Source organism: Ranitomeya imitator, chromosome 6 (genome assembly GCF_032444005.1).
Source record: "Ranitomeya imitator isolate aRanImi1 chromosome 6, aRanImi1.pri, whole genome shotgun sequence".
Classification (NCBI taxonomy): domain Eukaryota; kingdom Metazoa; phylum Chordata; class Amphibia; order Anura; family Dendrobatidae; genus Ranitomeya; species Ranitomeya imitator.
The window spans coordinates 23747590-23756451 of record NC_091287.1 but is presented as its reverse complement, the minus strand read 5'-3'; positions in this window follow the sequence as shown (position 1 = coordinate 23756451).

Sequence of the window (8862 nt, the reverse complement as noted above, 5' to 3'; positions counted from 1 at the left end):
AAAAATTGATAGCTGCAATTATTACAGATGAAATAATTAAACTTGAGTTAAAATTTGTGAAATTCTCAGGTCCCTTTGCATTCGAACCATTTGCCACCTAATTTTTACACATTGCAGAAAATTACATCAGTCAGTGAAGACTCACATGACCTCGGGCACAACACCGTGGTCTTTCCCATAATACCTTGCAACCATCCCATCATATGATGTAGCATAGCCAATCAGAAGGTCCTTTCATACCCTGTATAAAAGCAAAGGCAGGGAATGCAGCAGCCATTATAAGGAGATTTAGAGTAGTGGGAGTTTGTCAGAGCTCAGCAAATAGAGATAGGAAGAAAATGCCATAAAGCATTGCACAAATACACCAGACAGTGATGTCTTGCGAGTGTGATAGTCTATGAATGCTACAGAGATTCAATTGATATAGGAGAGAAACAGGAGAGTTGCCATCAGCAGTGAAATACTTCATGTGATTAATCAGGGATATGGTGGGGCTGGCAGGTTGTTTTGCTGCACTTGATTTACAATTTCCTATTTTCTTCATTCTTGATGCACTAGAATGCAACAGCAAGGCAGCACAAAATTTTTGACAGAAAAAAAAAAATCACAAAGCAGTCAGATGATGTGTTTGCTTGCCACAAGTGACTGTACTAGGTTTATGGATTTCTTACGCATTCCTTTATTTTTGATAAGGGGGAATACTTGTTTTCACAAAATACAAAAGAAAATTACTGAAAATCCAGGCTGTCTATTGCACAGAGTATCAAGAAATTTTTATTTTCGCACATCGGTTTTACTAGTCAAATTTTGCATCTGTACTTGTCGCACAGTAGATTGTTGCAGATGCTGGATTTTGTTATGTGTACCTACCTAACATTTCTTATAATGTCATTTTTGAGAAGAGGGTTGAATTTTGCAAAAAGAAAAAAAACTGAAAAAAGAAAAAGAAAAACCTTAAAAAAAGTAGTTATTTAACTCTGCATGTCTGTTTCTGCAGACCGATTTAACAAGTCTTATTTGACATTCATGCATTACACACCATAACTGCTGCCACATTTTGCTTTCTGTATGTACACTGCTCAAAAAAATAAAGGGAACTCTTAAACAACAGAAAATAACTCCAAGTAAATCAAACTTGTGTAAAATCAAACTGTCCACTTAGGAAGCAACACTGATTGACAATCAATTTCACATGCTGTTGTGCAAATGGAATAGACAACAGATGGAAATTATTGGCAATTATCAAGACACACTCAATAAAGGAGCGGTTCTGCAGGTGGGGACCACAGACCACATCTCAGTACCAATGCTTTCTGGCTGATGTTTTGGTCACTTTTGAATGTTGGTTTTGCTTTCACACTCGTGGTAGCATGAGACGGACTCTACAACCCACACAAGTGGCTCAGGTAGTGCAGCTCATCCAGGATGGCACATCAATGCGAGCTGTGGCAAGGTTTGCTGTGTCTGTCAGTGTAGTGTCCAGATGCTGGAGGTGCAACCAGGAGACAGGCCAGTACACCAGGAGACGTGGAGGGGGCCATAGGAGGGCAACAGCCCAACAGCAGGACCGCTACCTCAGCCTTTGTGCAAGGAGGAACAGGAGGAGCACTGCCAGAGCCCTGCAAAATGACCTCCAGCAGGCCACAAATGTGCATGTGTCTGCACAAATGGTTAGAAACCGACTCCATGAGGATGGTCTGAGTGCCCAACGTCCACAGATGGGGGTTGTGCTCACAGCTCAACACCGTGCAGGACGCTTGGCATTTGCCACAGAACACCAGGATTGGCAAATTCGCCACTGCGCCCTGTGCTCTTCACAGATGAAAGCAGGTTCACAATGAGCACATGTGACAGATGTGACAGAGTCTAGAGACACAGTGGAGAGCGATCTGCTACCTGCAACGCCCTTCAGCATGACCGGTTTGGCAGTGGGTCAGTAGTGGTGTGCGGTGGCATTTCTTTGGAGGGTCGCACAGCCCTCCATGTGCTCGCCAGAGGTAGTCTGACTGCCATTAGGTACCGAGATGAGATCCTCAGACCACTTGTGAGACCATTTGCTGGTGCGGTTGGCCCTGGGTTCCTCCTAATGCAGGACAATGCCAGACCTCATGTGGCTGGAGTGTGTCAGCAAGATGAAGGCATTGAAGCTATGGACTGGAACCAAACCAAAGAATGGTAGCCGTGCGGCACTAGAACCACAACTTTTCACAGGTGTGTGGATGAGCGGCGGCAGCGTCGGCTGCAACACTATCCAGAGAAAACAGCTCAGGGTGGTGCTCACAGAACAATCCACAGAGGACCAAAGGCTTCACTGACGGTATATCAGAAGAAAAAATATGGCACTCACCCCTAGAAATGCTGTGATGAAGTCCTTTATTTGCTACAAACAGCAATCAGGTACACATGGAGAGGCGGCAGGACGTGAACAGGAGAGGGTGCGGGGAACCGGTAAGGACTACGGCCGTTTTGCGCAAAGCGCTTCAACGGGTCCAGGACCCGTAGCAAATAAAGGACTTCATCACAGCATTTCTAGGGGTGAGTGCCATATTTTTTCTTCTGATATACTGTCAGTGAAGCTATGGACTGGCCAGCCCATTCCCCAGACCTGAATCCGATTGAACACATCTGAGACATCATGTCTCGCACCATCCACTAACGTCACGTTGCACCACAGACTGTCCAGGAGTTGGCGGATGCTTTAGTCCAGGTCTGGGAGGAGATCCCTCAGGAGACCACCCACCTGGGAGGATGGCCAGGCATTGTAGGGAGATCATACAGGCACTTGGAGGCCATACAAACTACTGAGCATCATTTCATAGTCTTGAGGCATTTCCACTGAAGTTGGATCAGCCTGTAACTTCATTTTCCACTTTGATTTTGAGCATCATTCCAACTCCAGATCTCCATGGGATATTAGTTGTGATTTACTTTGATCATTTTTTAAGTTTTATTGTTCTCAACACATTCCACGTGGTAGTGAATAAAGATTTACAACTGGAATATTTCATTCAGTGATATCTAGGATGTGGGATTTTAGTGTTCCCTTTATTTTTTTGAGCAGTGTATAACTATCTACCGCACATTTCTTGTTATGTCTTATTTTCGAAGGGTTTAATAATTGAGATTGAAAAGATTGTCAAAAGTTAATTATAGCGTTGTACAAGATGTATTGAAAAGTGGCAATGAATTGAGTAGTGTTAAAGAAATAGAAAACATATCATGGCTAAGAATGTGAGAGCCGCTAGCAGCAGCAGTAGAATCACCGACACGCAGCAGCTGTCTAGGCGGTAGTATTACCAAATGCAGAATTGGTGTCCTTTACCTCCAGCACGCATATTAGTGTAGGACGTTATGGAATAAATGACACATAATAATATTTTTTTATTTATAGAGCACCCACATATTCCGCAGAGCTTTGCAGTTTTGCACACATTATCATCACTGTCCCCAATGGGGCTCACAATCTAAATTTCCTATCTGTATGTCTCTGCAATTTGGGAGGAAACCAGAATACCTGGAGGAAACCCATGCAAACACGGGGAGAACGTACAAACTTCTTGCAGATGTTGTCCTTGGTGAGATTTGAACCCAGGACCCCAGAGCTGCAAGGCTCCAGTGCTAATCACTGAGCCACTGCGCTGTCCAAACATCACTCCTCTCAGTCACAGCACGGTGATGTTACCTCTGACAGCGATACCATCAGTTTAAGCTAGTATTCTGCACAGAATCGTCTGCCTGATCACATGTACTAAGTTGTAACAGATTCGGCAAATGGTAAAAAAAAAAAATAATACCTCATTGCTCACCTTTCCCACCCCCCTGCCACTCACTGTCCTCTTCTTTCCACCCTTCTGCACCACATATCCAATCTCTTCACATAAGCTAGGACATTCGCCAAGGCCATTTCCAGGACCTCTGAGGTCACTGCTTTTTAAGATCGTGACATCTTGAAGTGAAGACATGCACCATGGCCTCGTGACCTCCAAGACCTCGAGTTCAAGCCTATAGTGAAGAGGAAGGGAATGCATTGCACAAGGGTGGGTAAAAAAATGACCAGATGGCAAACAGGGAGTAGCAGTGTGGCTGAAAATGTGAGCAAGGTGGTGCAACTCAGCCTACATGCTGGTGGTTTCCAATAACAACAGATGTCAGTATGGTAGGAGTGAATGAAATAAATCAGGAAAGGCAGCACTCTGTAGTGTTATAGCATGCAAACATAAAATATTAAAATTGAATTGCATGATTGCACTAGAAATATGAAAAATTGAGAATGCCTAGCTCATGAATTGGCCAATTCATGTGTACCTGGCATCCACGTTAAGGCGTTTCTCATTGCCAGGACCTAATGCCAATCCTCTCTTATACAGTCTACATTTCTCTGGAAACCTAATATGAATAATAATAATAATCTTTATTTTTATATAGCGCTAACATATTCCGCAGCGCTTTACAGTTTGCACATATTATCATTGCTGTCCCCGATGGGGCTCACAATCTAAATTCCCTATCAGTATGTCTTTGGAATGTGGGAGGAAACCCACGCAAACACGGAGAGAACATACAAACTCTTTGCAGATGTTGTCCAGGGTGGGATTAGAACCCAGGACTTCAGCGCTGCAAGGCTCTCTGGACTAAAGTCTATATCTCTGTAGAAAGGTAGAATAGTAGGAGTAACACATAATATTATGTAATTTGCTAGCGGGTGTAAATGTCACTTTTCTTCCAAGCCCAATGATGTTTCTCTTTTGTTCCTGCTCCTCTCTGTTCCTGAGGTATGGCCTCTATTCCCAGTACAGTCTATGAATATGAATATAGTATTTGTGCCAAATAGGTGTGGTCCTCAATTTCTTGAGGAGGACACCCACTTGGAAGAAAAAATAAATTTATATACAAGGAAGAGCAAACTTATCTCAGGAAGAGAGAGAAGCAGGAAGAAAAGTAAAATATTGCCAGATTCAGGAGAACACTGGAAATTACATCAATTAAAAAAAAATACATATTTATGGCTGGCCCACTACCAGCCTGAGAATACCAGCCCCCAGCTGTCTGCTTTAACAAGTCTGGTTGTCAAAAATAGGGGGGACCCCACACCATTTTTTTTAATTATTCATTTAAATAATTAAAAAATTACAGCCTGGGGACCCCTCTATTCTTGATAACCAGCCTAACCAGCCTTGCTGAAGCTGACAGCGGAGGGTTGCAGTCCCAAGCTGTGAGTTTTGCCTGGCTGGTTATCAAAAATACAGTGGAACCCACTCCGGGTTTTTTAATTATTTATTTACAGCGCAGGCATCAGCTGATGAATACTCCCATCAGCCGCTCCTGCTTTCACTGCTATTAGTGGAAGCAGACGTCGGCTGATGGGATCAGTAGTCTGATAAGCCGACACCAGTGACTGGAGGTAAACATTATACCTCCGATCATACTGTAGCTGTGGGTTCATGCTGTCATTTGAACTGCGGCTCTGTGACCAGTGGTGATGATTTAACTGCCAATCAGAAGCGGTGTTTGCCGAGATGTCATGCACATGGCAGCACGACAAACAACTGGTGTTAAGGGAGCCGAACCCGAACAGTAACACACTGGTGAAGTCCTTGCTCGAACAGTAGTTGTTCGGTATGGACGCTGAACTTTACTGCTTTGGTTTGCCCATCTCTGCTTATGTTATCTCAGAGATGGATTCCCAGCTACACTGCACAATGTTGCTGTATCATGTCCTCCTTGCTTCCACTTTCTATTAAGTGATTATCTAATTTCAGAATTAGAATCTCAGCTACACTGCTCACTACTGCTTTATAATATCCTGTAGGCTATTACTGCTTCTGAACATGTGCTACACAGAGACTGGAGAGCAGGAATCCCTCATTCCCGTGTGTGTTGTGTATGGGAGACATCATAACAGATAATCTCCACCCATGAGCTCAGAGACAACTGAAAATTAGAGAAGGAGACAAAGAAAAAACTGATAAAAAATGCAGGATACAGCTCATATAATGGCCAGCTATTGCATTAATCTTCATGTATACACATGACAGCTTATCCTGAAAGTTCACGTGAAATAATAGTTATGCTCCAACATTGCTAACATACAATATAGCTATAAGCTGTGGAGAGGGGGAAGGGAAGTGACAACTGCTCTTTGCACATTTTTGGCTTACAAAATTAGTTGTCACCTAAAGACAAAACAGCCAAAAATGTTGATACTTTGCAGCGCTGGAGTCCTGGGTTCAAGCCCCACTAAGGACAACATCTGCAAAGAGTTTGTATGTTCTCTCCGTGTTTGCGTGGGTTTCCTCCGGGCACTCCGGTTTCCTCCCACATTCCAAAGACATACTGATAGGAAATTTAGATTGTGAGCCCCATCTGAAACATCGATAATAATGTGTGCAAACTGTAAAGCGCTGCGGAATATGTTAGCGCTATATAAAAATAAAGATTATTATTATTATTATTACTTTGATGGACAAATTTTACCTTCTTTGATTGACCATGAAGAAGATATTCCGTCTCATGTACGAGATGGGTGATGAAGCTTCTGACGAATCTGGATAAACCGCAGACAGCACTTGTAAGAGCAGCTCCATGACAGGTTACTGAGGGGTCTCAGTCAGAGAACTGCTCCCACAAGACCCATCAGCTGGAACATTTCCTTCTGCTTGGTCACACCATAGACACCTGACCTCAACCAGACTAAGCTCCTGAAGATCTCCTGCCGCTTATATGTCCTTCTCACAGACTGTTAGCGTTCCTGGTTGCCAATAGTGTCGTTACCAAAACATACTTCGTAGTAATGTACACAACTCTAAAATGATTCTCCGGGGACAATAACTGTCATTGATCTATGTCATCAGTCATGGGGAAGTGATGGACAGATCATGACTGGTGGCTACTTCTTAGTCTGCTTTGACTTCACATTATGTTTCCGTTTCCACGTCTTTTGTGTTTCGTGCTTGGAGACAGAGGTGTATCTAGCTCCTCCTGCACCCGGGGCAAAAGATCAGTTTGGCGCCCCCCCCTCAGATTTCTGCCCCCTATAATCTCCTCAGATTTCTTCTGCCCCCATAATGTCCTGATTCCTGCCTCCATCCCCTCCCTTCCCGGGTGCAGTTGCATGTGGTGGAGAAATCTGAGGAACATATGGAGGGATGGGGGCAGAAATCAGGACATTAGGGGGGGCAGAAGAAATCTGAGCACATTATGGGGGCAGAAATCACGACATTGCACCCATCCAGCCCCCTGGCATTGTTTCAGTGCTCACATAGTAGTATATAGCACAGACCACATAGTAGTATATAGGACAGCCCAAACAGTAGTATACAGCACAGCCCACACAGTAATATACAGCACAGCCCACACAGTAGTATACAGCACAGCCCACCCAGTAGTATACAGCACAGCCCACACAGTAGTATACAGCACAGCCCACGTAGTATATAGCAGCCCACGTAGTATATAACACAGCCCACGTAGTATATAGCAGCCCACGTAGTATATAACACAGCCCACGTAGTAAATAGCAGCGCCCATGTAGTAAATAGCAGCACCCACGTAGTAAATAGCAGCCCACGTAGTAAATAGCAGCCCACGTAGTATATAGCAGCCCACGTAGTAAATAGCAGAGCCCACGTAGTATATAGCGCAGCCCACGTAGTATATAGCAGCCAACGTAGTAAATAGCAGCCATGTAGTATATAGCAGCCCACGTAGTAAATAGCAGCCCATGTAGTATATAGCAGCCCATGTAGTATATAGCAGAGCCCACGTAGTAAATAGCAGCCCATGTAGTATATAGCAGCCCACGTAGTATATAGCAGCCCACGTAATAAATAGCAGCCATGTAGTATATAGCAGTCCATGTAGTATATAGCAGCCACGTAGTATATAGCAGAGCCCACGTAGTATATAGCAGAGCCCACGTAATAAATAGCAGCCATGTAGTATATAGCAGCCCATGTAGTATATAGCAGAGCCCATGTAGTATATAGCAGAGCCCATGTAGTATATAGCAGAGCCCATGTAGTATATAGCAGCCATGTAGTATATAGCAGCCTACGTAGTAAATAGCAGCCATGTAGTATATAGCAGTCCACGTAGTATATAGCAGAGCCCACGTAATAAATAGCAGCCATGTAGTATATAGCAGCCCACGCAGTATATTAGAGCCCATACCTTGTCCTTCCAGCCAGGCTCTGCATCCCCCCAGCCCCCGCAATCCTTTGCTCCAGGTGCTGCACAGTGCACACTTCCTGTTTAGCGATGCACGGCTCATTCTCCGGGCACTGGACAGGGTCGGAAGTCACTGCGTATCCATGGCGACGCATTGTGGGCAGCTCTCGTCTCCAGCAGCTGCGAAAGTCCCAGAGCTCTGTGCCGCCTCCTTTTCTAGCGTGCACCTCGGGCCGCAGATGCTTGCCTCAGGGGCTGCATGTTTGAGAATTCCGTGGACGGGGAGCCTCCTCCTTGGACCACCGCATCAGGTGGCCTGCTGGCGCCCCCTTGTTGGCTGCGCCCGGGGCACATGCCCCGGCTGCCCCCCCCTGGATACGCCACTGCTTGGAGAAAGCTGAAGTCTGATGTCGAAAATTACTCACCTGTCTTCCTTGGACTGGTCACCAGTAGGGTCTTCACTGGACCATCTTTGTTGTCTTCCAGTGACCATTAACATGAAAATCTCCAGTGATGAGTAGACCGTAACATACGCCACTTGATATCACAACATTGTGACCTGGTCATCATCGGCGAAGCTGAAGGGGCCATCCTCAGAAGACGACAAAGATGACCCAATAAAGACCACGTAGGTGACCAGAACGAAGAATAAGAGGCCAGACCACAGTGAGGCTGTGCGGTGGGACACCTGAGGAC